At 41.3% G+C, this 12,198-nt stretch overlaps 1 long non-coding RNA gene across 2 annotated transcripts in view; it reads left to right on the top strand.

Annotated features, from left to right (window-relative positions):
• The window catches only part of LOC110473271 (uncharacterized), a 122,766-nt gene that overhangs the window by 106,937 nt on the left and 3,631 nt on the right, over positions 1 to 12,198 (top strand). For both annotated transcript variants that reach the window (XR_014954653.1, XR_014954654.1), the window contains one exon: positions 1 to 12,198. This exon is cut by the window's left edge and continues 24,825 nt beyond it. This is a non-coding gene — a long non-coding RNA (uncharacterized LOC110473271).

Genomic DNA, 12,198 nt, shown 5'->3' with positions numbered 1-12,198 from the left:
AATTTCACCAGCAAATCCATTTTCACCATTTGATTTTTCATCTCTCCTGGATGTATTGCAGCCTCTGGCTTCAATGTCTCTGTCAGCACCAAACCCAGTCAAGCTGTCTTACACTGCCTCTGAGTTTGCTCCTGGACCAAACCCCCTCAGTGCTGGTTGCAAGTTACCTGCTGCAGATCTCAAAAGTAAAAGTACCTTAAGACCTGTGAGTGGTTAAAACTTTCCTGTGGAAGCATACATAATGATGTTTTTCTAGGCAAATATATATACATATATATTTATGTTTACATCTCTATGTGTGTATGTTTAAAGTTTTAATAATTGAAAATATTTTGCTTCTATTTGTTTCTAATCAAAAAACCATAAAAATACAGTGAACTTTGCTGAGGAAAGTCCTTCCCCAGTCTAGCATCTCTACTGATGAGCAGCTCCCAGCCACAGCAGATTCCTCACTCCAGTGGAGGAAGCCAGCACAGGCAGAGGACAAAGGCAGGAGCTGCAGTGTAGAGCCAGGAGCCTCCCTGGCACCTCAGCCCCTGGCCTTGCACTGTCTGGGCAAGACTTTTCTCCAGACATGGTGACATCCTCCGGTTGCTGCTCCTGTAGTATCAGCTCCTTGGAAGTGAAATGCTACCCATCTTGCTGCTGCAAACCTCCAGCAAACCTCTGCTTTTGGCCTCCCTCTTGCCCAGGTGGAGAGGGACCCCATTACCTGCCCTGGGAACGGCTTGTGGCAGAGTTTCTCAGTGCTGCAACACTTTTATCTCGCTTCCATTAATTTCTAATCTATCCCTTTCCACCCTCTGCTCCCCCTCCCCCCAGTATAACTCTGGATAGAGAAACAGCTGCAAATAAAGAAGGGATTTGCTCTTGTCTCTTAAAAGACAACTTCTCATTCAGTTTCTCTTTTAATTGTGGTGCTGTTGGTAAATGAGACAGATGCCACCTATTTGAGTTTTCTGATCCAAGACATGCTGGGGAAAAAGGAATCGCTTCTATTCATTCCTGCACACACTGGACAAGTGGCAATACCTACTGGCAATACCTACAACTTCATCTCTTTACACACTTAATTCATATAATTTCTTTTTCCAAATCACTGAACAAAAAAAAAAAAAAAGGTAAATAATATACAATGTGCCGGGGTTTCTATATTTTCCCTTTGGGCATCTTTATCTAGAATTTAAAAGCCATTATGCCATTATTAAGTGATGCTTTCATTTTATTTTATGTTTTAAAATAATGAAGGCTAATAAAATTGATTTCCAAAATCATTCAGCTTTAAATGTAATAAATCAAGCTGTAGAGATACTGTGTGTGCATGTCTGCATATGCCAAATGCAACTTAAATTAATACATTGATGTTTTACACTATTATAAAATGTGGGTTTATATTTTTTTTAATGCCAGCTTGATTAATTGGTCCCCTAACTGAACATTCAGGCTGCTACTGTGACGAAATGTTTTGTGGGTTGACTGGGCGATGGATTATTGTAAAGAGCTGAGTAATTAACTCTATTGGGAGTCTTATATCAGGCACTGGGGCTCAAACCAAGCCATGATGACTTGCTGTTAGAAATGAACCAAATGCCAGGGGGTAAATTCATACCTGGTGTAATCCACCACTCAGCCCACTGGAGTTACTGCAGGAAGGGGTTTTACTTGTGCCTTATGTTTTCACTTGCAGGGTGCAAAGGTTAAGGCTGTCAGGCCAGGCTGTTTGAAAGCTTAATGAGTAAGTATTATCACTGTTTGCAGAGTCATTCTTCAAATGTTTTCAACATAAAACAGTTTATTAAATGTCTGGCAGACTTTCACTGAGAAATGCCAAGATGTGACTTCTCCCCTTCCTCACTGTTACTTTAATATTTAGCACCTCTGCAAGCAAGAGGAGAGAAAGAGAAGGAAATCTCCAAAATAAATAAAGCCAGATATGCAAAATGCATACTTAGAACTCCAGGAGGGATCCAGGACCCATCATGGAAGTTTGGAAAGGGCTGTGTGGACCAGGAGTCAGTCAGTACCACCAGCCTGGAAGAGTCACACAGGCTCCACATAAGGCTCCCTCCCTCCATCAGATAACCACGGTGAGCTCTGCAGTGGGTAATTCTCCTTCCTATTACCTTTCTTGGCAATTCCCTGATGTATTTCAAGCTTAAGGACAGCTCTGGCCTGTGTGATGCATTGTCTGGCCCACCACCTTGAGCTGAGAGCACCAATGAAACCAGCCTTGTCCCCACCATGTGTGGGGCTGCTGCATTCTGTATCTGGCATTGCCAAAAAGCCCTTCACAATGATTTCTAATACTCTGAGATGCCAGCAACCTGAACTATGTATTGGCCCCTCACTGGACAAAGAAAACAAATATTGTTTCCCAGCAACAAACAGTGATTTAAAATGTTAAGAGCTTGTGGAAGAGAAAGGAGATGCCTCTGTATCTCCAAATGATTCTCAGGAGGAGAGGAGTCCAAAAGAAAGAACTGTAATGGAGAACAGTGGGAAGAAATGAAAGACACCTTGGAGAAGACTGAAATCTATTTCACAGATGTTGTTTTATTGTGTTGGAGATGCATTTCTCCTAAAAAAAGAAAAGACACAGAGAGATTTAAAGTTTATGATTGCAACAGAGTAAAGAACCTGGGCCATGAAGTGCACTTAAGTTAAGGAATTGTTCCCAGTGCTGGGAACGTGCTGGGAACAAGAAAGGGAGAAAAAGGATGTGGGATGGATATTTTGGACACCTTGTGCATGCTGTGGAGTGGAACAACCTGCTCATGGTCTCCTATATGAAGGAGAGGGGTGTTAGTAGGTGATTCCTAGAGAAAATGAGACTGAAGCAATGCTGGGGGCCAGCAGGCAGCAATGGGCACTGGGCAGAGCAAAGCAGGCAGCAGGTACAGAACCCCCTCATTGAGGGTCCCACACAGTAAAAACAACAAGATGAGACAGAGATTTGCTTTCTGTATCTGCAGCCCCAGCACTGTGCCCATGTCCTTCCTTTGGTGTCTCTAGCTCTCAGGATGAAAATCTCGACACTGAGATGCAAATAACTCTTCTGCTCAAGGAGAAGAGTGTCCTCCCTAGAGGAGGGGTGCAGAGTGGCCTCACACTTTGGCTATTTGCAGGTTTTCTGTCATTTGCAATACCTTTGATTTCATGAGGGCATAACACTCCAGGCTAAAGCTCAACTCACCAAAGCACAGCTGACATCTGACACGCTGCTGCTTGCTGCAAGCTGCCACCCAAGGAGTGGCATTCTGCTAGTGCAGGTATTTGCTACAGTGCTTCAAGAATTTGGTCAGAACTCTGGCATTCAGGCAATATGCTAACAAGCACCCTTCCTTTTAAAATGAGGAATTTGAGGTTTTTCCAGATTATTGGTCCTCCAATGATTTTGTCAGGACCATTCAGCAAAGAGGGCAAAGTGAGAGCCCCAGGGATTCAAAGATTTGTTACTTCTTAAAAAAACAAAAGAAAACAAAAACCCTTTCAAAATCAGGAAAAAAGCTACCAGCCATAGGAAAGAAGCAATATGGAACAACATACATATCCAGATTTGTGATGTAGCTTCCACTTCTGCTTGGAGTAATGTGTAGCTGCTAGAGCCACACTTTGGAGTGAGTTCTCTTTCAAGGCAGCCAACTCTGTAGATTAAGACCCCCACCCAAACCACAAAACTTTACATAACAGCTCGCTGCAGGAGATAAATGAAAATGTACAAGTGAAAGACTGGATGCTACAAGGAGAGGAGGTCATTGCTGGGCTCACTGAGAACACAGAGAGCTGGAGCCTTTATAGTAACTTTGTTGGATCCAACTGAGACAGATAAAAGAAAGCAATGATTGCTCTTCCAAAAGAGATGAGAAAAGGAAAAGATGTAGAGACACTTCATTTTTTTCTCAGAAACATGAGTCATTAGGGAAATATCATCTTTCTCTGTTAGAATAAATTATTGTGCAGTAAACATATGCTACTGCTTGTTGTACTGGAAAAAATAGAAAGCATCTACTGCTTTTTGTGGTTATCAAGTTAAAATGGATAAGGAAAATGAATCATCTTCATAGCCACTCTTCCAGTTATGTCCTGAAAGCACAGATATCCATATGATGTTCACAAAATGAAAGAGAAATTTAATTTAGAGGGATTATTTAATAATTCTGCCAATGCCCAAGCAGGAACAAAGAATGAAGAAGGTAGGATATTTGATTACTTGTCTAGCCTGCACCATGCCAGCTAGAATATTTTTCCCACAACCAGTCCCTGGGGTCAAAATCTATTGACTTACATTGATGTAAGTACCGAATAAGTATGAGAGGTACATAGATTTTCTCCCAGTTTGTGCATGTCCCATCCCTGGAAGTGTTCAAGGTTGAGTGGAGCTCTGAGCATCATAATCTAAGGGGTGGTATCCCTGCTCAGGGCAGGGAGACTGGAATTAGATGGCCTTAAAGGTCCCTTCCAACCCAAAACATTCTGTGATGCTGTGGCACCCACAGGGCTGATAAAAATCACAGGACACTCTGAATCACCATCAGGAATGCTGGGAGCCAAGAAAAATCTAGGGATTTGCCACTTAAGGAGAGCACAATGCAACTTCTTTTCCCTTCAGTGGATCCCACAGATGCACTTTACCTTGAATATACAGATTTTTCATTAAAATTTTCCCCAGATTGCAGAAAATACAATAATAATGGTCTCTCCTTTAATTTCCTTTCTCTATGGGTTGAAACTTTGAGGGAAAGAAGATATCTAGGAGGAGGATTTATTTCAAATATTAGGGTAGGATGCCCACTTTAACTGAAAGACCCAAACCCCAAAAATATTGCAAATGTTGCCATTAGGAAGGGCACCCAATTCCTGAGGACTTATGCACAGGCTGCTTGGGAAAACCTGGATTTCCTTGGCTATCAGACTGGTTATCTAAGCAGCATCCAGCCATCCTTGAGTAACAACTCAGAGAGACCAAGGCACATGAAAGCTGATTGGTGTAACTCACATTTTACCTTCAAAACATGCAAATATCTGATATGCAAATATCAAATAAGCATTCATATGTATACATACAAAGTACTGTGAGTAACAAGCACAGATGTTTGACTTAGAGATTCACAGGTTGCTACGATTATCTCATGCAAATGAACATAATTCAGAGTCTATTCCTCATCCCAAATACGAAAATCTACATTTAGAATCACTCTTGTGAAACCAGGGGCCTTTCTCTTATTTACACCCCCCGTAGTCATGATCAGAATCTGCCCCACCCATAGCACAGAGGAGTGAAAAATGAGATGCAAATCCCAGCTCATTTTGCTGCTGTGTGGATGCAAATGCCACATGCTCTGTTATGGGGAATAAAAGTGCCCCGACATCATCCTGCCTTATCAGAGCTCCTACAAACACTGGATTTATGAGCTGCACATTAAGCCCCATGATTTATGATGCTTTCTCTGCTCAGGTTTGCTGCTCTGCCCCAGGGACCGTATCTGTGTCTGTAGGCACTTTCTAAGATTTCTGTGCACTGCCTAAACAAAATGCCCTTTCATGAGGCCAAATACATCACATCAGGAAAGCAACTGTATTTCTTTCACAACGCTCTAAGCTCCGTCAGCTCTCTGAGGCTCAGTAGCAGCTTCTGGAAAATACTTAGCCCTGTGTATACCAGAGTTATAAATTAATACAGAAATGCTCCTTTAATTTAGAACTGCCCATGTTTCTGTCACTGGCCATAGGGCACCCTGACAGGAGCACAGGGCCCCTCTATTTGTGTCACCATCCTTAATGCAAAGTAGGTAAACTCTGACGCAGGCTCTTTTCCAGCCATGTAGCAGCTTTTTCCTTTTATTCACTCCTGAAGTGGCATTTTGATGCACTCAATATGTGCTCAGTGCAGGTCCAGGAGAGAAAAAATTCAAGGAAATACCAACTCCCACAGGTTTTTCTGATTTCATGCAATAGCACGCTCTAAATGGATCTAGGAACTAATCAGCATCTGTAGAACTGCACCTCACTTGAGTTTCCTTGGACAGAAATTAAATAGCTGGCAGAGAAAGGGACCTCTATCATATTTTCACCTACCACTATATGTAAACTGGGATTTTATTGGCATGTGTGCTGCAGCTCAGACTTTGTTTCAACAAGGCAACTGGGAAATCAGCATTTTAACGTTAATAGCCATTACCATTGCTTTGAAATTGTATCTGTGTTACGTGGGATGTGCATGCTGTATCCGAAGATGGAAGAAACTCAAAAAAAAATGTATGTGCAGCAGAAAATAAAGATAAAGATAATGATAAAGATGGGGGGGGGGAGGGGTTTACTGTCACTAAGCACTGACACACCTTTTTGGTTGAAAGGGAGAAATATAAATAAATTCCTTCTAAAAAATAATCATCTATCTGGGCACTAGCCCAGTTTTCCAGTGCCTCGTATTTATAGCCTGATTTACAAGTTATTTGCCTCTTTTTCATTACAAATGCCCCAGCTTCTGGGGGCCAAAACCTTGATTAATAAAAATAACAATGATAATAAAAAGTTAATGATATGCTCATTTTATTTGTAGATTACACCCTTATTCCCCACAACTTGTTCATTTTGGGCAGCAACCAGAATTGCACTCAGGGACCTAAAATGAAGCTAAATAAGAGTTTCAGCTCCTATTCTGAGAAGAACAATCCAAACCCAATCCTCTGAAAGGATTTAGTTAGATTAATGACCTTTATTTTTCTGATGAAAATATTCTTAAGGTGTTTTTCAAGGGAAAGGTGGGTCTACAGATTGTGTTCTTCTATCTTCACTATAACTAATAGTAGCAATTATATAGTCTAATATATATAATAGCTATAACTAATAGTAGTAACAAAAAGGTGAGCAGAGGAGAAAGGACCAAATATATTTCCACAGAAAACAGGGATCCTACTACCTGCACAGAAATAATTTGAACTTGGTGCTTGACTAAAGAAAAATTTCAGACTCTGAACTTTTATTTCATGTAGGGACAAAATGGTAGCCTTCACTTATAAGCTACTTCTGGATTAAAAAAAAATTTTTTTTTTTTTCCCTTTCCATTGGCTCAGTTATTCCCCTACCTACTCCCAGTAAACCTCCAGGCAGTAGAAATGCAGGGGTTCACTCAATATCCCATGTTTTATAATTTTCAGGTGTCACAGCTCTAAATATCCAAATGCCTGCATTTCCTCTTTAGAAATGCCTGCAGTAACAGAGACCTGTGAAGGTCCAGCCCTGAAATCCCAGAAATCCCAGCCAGGTACAAGCCAGCTGCACTGAGTTGAACTGTAACAAATAAATAAGCTTTTCCTTCTCTGACAGACAGAAAGCTTTTGTTCTAATCCGGCAAGGACAAGGAATTCCCACCATTGTTTCATGGTTCCCCCTTCTTTCTTCTTTTTAAGTCCATTTTTCAAAAAGTAATTTTGAAATGTTCTGGGAAATGTAGGGGGTAGTGGTACTAATCTATCATCCTCTTCTGATAACATTTAATTAAAAACCACAGCTATTAGTCATCTGCTACCCCACCACCAGGGCTGAGCTGACAATATCCTAACACACTGGTGAAAGAAAAATTGAGAAGATTCTTTTTCATTTTATTTTATTGTACCAGCAGGGGACCACAATATATAATTTAAGGGAGGGAAAAGGCAGATTCTTCTGCCAATTTCTCAGAAGGTTAATCCAGCTTTTTTTTTTTTTTTTTTTTAATGAGAGGTTTTTCTGCTGTTGCTTTTTACATGTTGTTGGTTTAAAAAAAATAAAAAAATCCAAACCAGGAACAGCTACCATGGAAGAAAACTCTTGTGTGACCATAGGTGTCATCCTCCCAACAGAAGGGAGGATAACCAATATTTTCAGTCTCTGCAAGGGTTAAACTTTTCTCTCAAAGGAATGGGAAGACAGGAATTATCAGGTTTAATTGTAATAGAGAATATTTCTGAGACCAAACTGTTAAGTTGTCCATGGACTGATGACATCTGGACTCAGCTTGGCCCATCTGCTCTCTTCAAGTACTTGAAGATGTCTTTGCTAAACCAGACTCAAATTGCTAATGATGGAAACACCTGAATCCTTGCAGACAGGCTCAGTGGTCCCCTCCCCTCTTGGGGCTGGAACTTCCCATTCCTGTCACCTATCCTGGTGTGTGGGTCTAGTTTGAGACTGCTATAAAAAGAAATTCTAGTTTTACTTTTCTCACACAATTGCCAGCCCAGCCCAGCATTCAGCTTTCAAGAAGAAGCAAAAACAGTCAGCAAAGTGTGGCCACAACCACACATCCCTTGGAAGAGTCTCCCTGCAATAGCTGGAGTGGGAATGGGGAGCCACCTACAATTACTTTTATTATGAGTCAAGCTTGGTTTCAGACTACTAACTTGTAACCTGTCATTAGGAGGAGATTTCACAGCCTGCACTGCCTGAGCATTCAGCCCTTACAGAAACACGATGGAAGATCCTGACAGAGGCAAAGCCCCTTGTTCTCAACATGCTGCATAAAGGCTCCAGGCTGAAGTGTGAGGCTTACCTCCATTTCCCAAATTTCCAGAGGAGTTTCATGAACAGCAGAAGATGGTTTCCTCAGTCTAGTCATCATATGACCAGTGCATGTAAAAAAATGTGAGCTCTGAGCAATTCCAGCCTTTCCTTCTCTCTCAGGGGGATTCCCTGGTGTGTCCTAAAATTTTGTTCCTGCTACCAACTTCTCTGATGAGATGATGAAGAGGCTCTTTCTACAGAACACATTTTTTAAGGAAACTTCTAAGACCTTGGTACCTTCATGAACATATCAAGCATTGGCTGAAGCAGTCAAGAGGATTCAAGTTATTATTGATTAAAAGGGATTTAAAGAGGGCCAGTAAAAACAGATGAGCTAAATACTAAAAAAAGTCATCAACAGAAGGGGATGGTGGTGACACTGCAGGATTTCCCAGGGAGCCAGGAATAGTATCTTTTTTTGTATCTCTTTTTTGACCAAGTCTAAAATCACAGCAACAGACAGTTCAATTTGTGTGATAGTCATTAACCCACAAATGAAAAAATGCTCTTCTTCCCTCTACTCATGCCGCTGAGAAAGGCAAGAGTCTAGCAAGAGCACACCATGCAAAGCTACCTCAGGGAAGTGTCTCTAAGCTGGTGCCACAACTTTGGCTCCAGTGCAGACACACCTGAATAGGATTTGGGAGCCTGAGGCCCTGTGGGGTCTGGTCCAGCCCATGGCATGAGGAGTGCAGGGCAAAGGCAATTCCTGCATCTCAAGTACATCACAGCGGGGGACTTGGCTTTGTACCCTTTGGGACCCCAAGTTCCTATGGAAACATTCCACCTGTAGCCCAAAGATTTTGTTTGAATGCAAAATACTAAGATTTGAATGCGCAAATTATTTTCCTGTGTAGTAAAAGACATTATTACATACCCAGCATTTTCAATTTGCAGTTTTCAGTTGTAAGTGTATCAAACCTTTATGGTTTGATACCTTTAAGCTTAAAGCTCACAGATATCCTATTATGGTCACAATTCCACCAACATGTTGGTTTTCAGAGATACTTCATTATTATTTAACCAGCTCCTAGTCTTAAATGGGAAAAAGGTTATGTTCTGTGTTTATTTCTCTTCTTCATTTGTTAGAGTGTGTGGTTTAGTTTGGTTAAGAAAGTAGCTATAATGAGATGAGACCACAGACCACTGGTTAAAAAGCTAAGAATAATCATGTTAATGTTTTATTCATGTGGGAATGTTAATTCAGATGCAGCTGTAATTACAGTACCATCATCATCTAGTGGCCTAGAAGCACAAATGTTCTTCCTGACATGTGGAATAATGAAAACCAGCTTGGTACAAATGCTGCTAACCAATACCCAGACACAATCTACACTCATCTCATGGCCCCTGGGGTGTTCTTCCAAAAGGCATCAGTCACTGCCACTCACACAAACTGTTGAAGACAGAGTTGCATTTTTCTCCATCTCCAGGCTTAAAACAGATCACACAGCATCCCAGGATGGAAAACAAATAAACAGGCAGCTAACAAAGTCCTCAGTGACACCACAACAAATGTTGGGAGCAAAAGTTGGATGTTGAGGAGGTTTCTTTGTGCCCACCTTTGCTTGGAGAAGGTGTGGTGCTGACAAGGTTGCTGGGCAGCAGGAGCTGGTCTTTCACAGCTGTATCACTGTCCTGTGGTCAGCCCTGGCACATGGGATCCCTTCTGCTGGATGGCAGAGCTGATATTTGGCTGCACCTGGTATAACCTCTCCTCCCTCGAGAACAGCTCTGAGCAGCACAAGAGGCAGGAGCTGCTTGGCATCGTTCTTCTTTCTCTGCAGCTGCTTTTTCATAAATAGCAAGAAAGCAAGAAGCAGAAAATCCTCTATTGTTTGCCCCTGTCTTGGCATTAAACTGAGAATTAAATCAAATTTTACATTAGCCTACAATATTTTGGAGGATGTACTTCTGTTTTCCTGAAGACCTGGCTTAAACAGTGGCTGAAATTGAGAAGATTCTGTGCAATGAAGAATGTACCAAGCTCCAAAATCTCTGTGAAAATTCATTTTATCACTGGTGCTACAAAAGCTCCTGACAACCATCAGCTTTCTGTCAGGCTTATTTTGTTATAAATCATTTTGAACCAAAACGTTTTCATCTCTACACATCTACTCTCTGTGTCTTAAAAATGCGTTTAGATCATAGCATTTCTGGTAGTGATTTTCCTTTAACTCCATGTCCATGATTCAGTAAAAATTATTCAGTTTTTCAACAAAACATACTCACAGTGTTTCAGGGGGTGAAGGTCCAAGTTTTAAGTGTTGTACATCACAAAAGTTGGGAGCCAGGCAGAGAGGTCAGGTTTACACTGGAACAGCTTTTGAGAGCTGGTTGAGACCCATCTGTAATTAAAGCACTCCCAGCTGTTTGGAAAAACATATTTTCATTCTGCTAGAGTTGTCAACATATCTAAATTATGTTCTGTATGGAATGGAAATAATAATCAAAATACTAAAATAATAACAATGATCCCTAACCAGAATGTCATCTCAAGAGCATAAAAACACACAAACACACTCACAAGGAAAAGTCCTAAATACAAAAAAAAAAAAAAAAGTTTTTGAATTTCTGAAAGAAAAACAGGAATTTTATGACAATGGTAAGCCCCAAACAAATTTTTGTTTCAAATGCCACAATCCAGAAAGCCTGCACACAGAGCTCCCTGAAGAAAAACCTGTGTGCTCACAACACTCCCTAGTGTTTCCTCCACAAGAGCAGCCTGGCACTGCCCTGTGGTCCAGCAGGAATATTTTGATGAGAGGTGTTTTGGGCAGTTTGATGGAGTGTGCAAGGGAAGGACTCCTCTGTGTATTGGCTGCTTCATTGGTATTTGCTGGTCACCTGCTGGGCCTGGAGACTTTGTTCTTTGGGTGGACAGGAAAGCCACAGGCATTGGTTGTCACTGCAGATTTCTTGCCTAACAGTTGCAGTGTTTAATTGTCTTAATTTCTCAGGAGCAGAGGGCCAATACTTAATACAACCAGTCAAAGGAAATAATTAGTGTAGCACTTGTCAATCACAGGGTGTGTCAAGTAGGAACTATGGCTCTCATTGCTCTCCTCAAGCTGGTGATGGGGAGGGAAAGGCAGCAGCTCTGGTCTTTACTGCAAAAGAATTAACCACAATCACGAGCCTCTGAAACAGGTAAAAAAATGTTATATAACATGATGATGTTTTGCTGGGGCCTTCTATGCAAAGGCAAACGTTTTGACTGATTTCTTTTATGTGTGTATCCAATACATTATAATCAGTGAGTAACCTTTTTTTAGCACAATACTTCTAATTGTGCTTTAGGCTATTTGTTTAGGTGGAGAACATAATCCTTCCTTACAGACTTCCAGGACACACTGAGATGTTCAGTTCTCCTTTCCTTTAGCACTGCTGCCCTCATGTCTGTGCTGAAGGGGATGCACCTCCTTCCCACATTGCCTTATCAATCCACTGACTTCCAAAACAGCCTTCTCTACTTTCAGGAAATTCTGATTTCTATTAGAAGACACCAAAGCCTTCAGAAGAATCATGCCCGTGGTTATTTCACAGAATCTCAGAATAGTCTGAGTTGGAACAGGCCCAGAAGGATCATCAATACCATCCCAAGAGTGTAAAGAGATGCAGAAAGTGAGGGATGGTTTGGAGTAGCTGTTCCTGAAG

The sequence above is a fragment of the Lonchura striata genome, chromosome 4 (genome assembly GCF_050655825.1).
Source record: "Lonchura striata isolate lonStrDom1 chromosome 4, ASM5065582v1, whole genome shotgun sequence".
In the NCBI taxonomy this organism is placed as follows: Eukaryota; Metazoa; Chordata; class Aves; order Passeriformes; family Estrildidae; genus Lonchura; species Lonchura striata.
The sequence above is the reverse complement of the archived record's forward strand: the minus strand, read 5'-3'. Positions and strand labels throughout refer to the sequence as shown.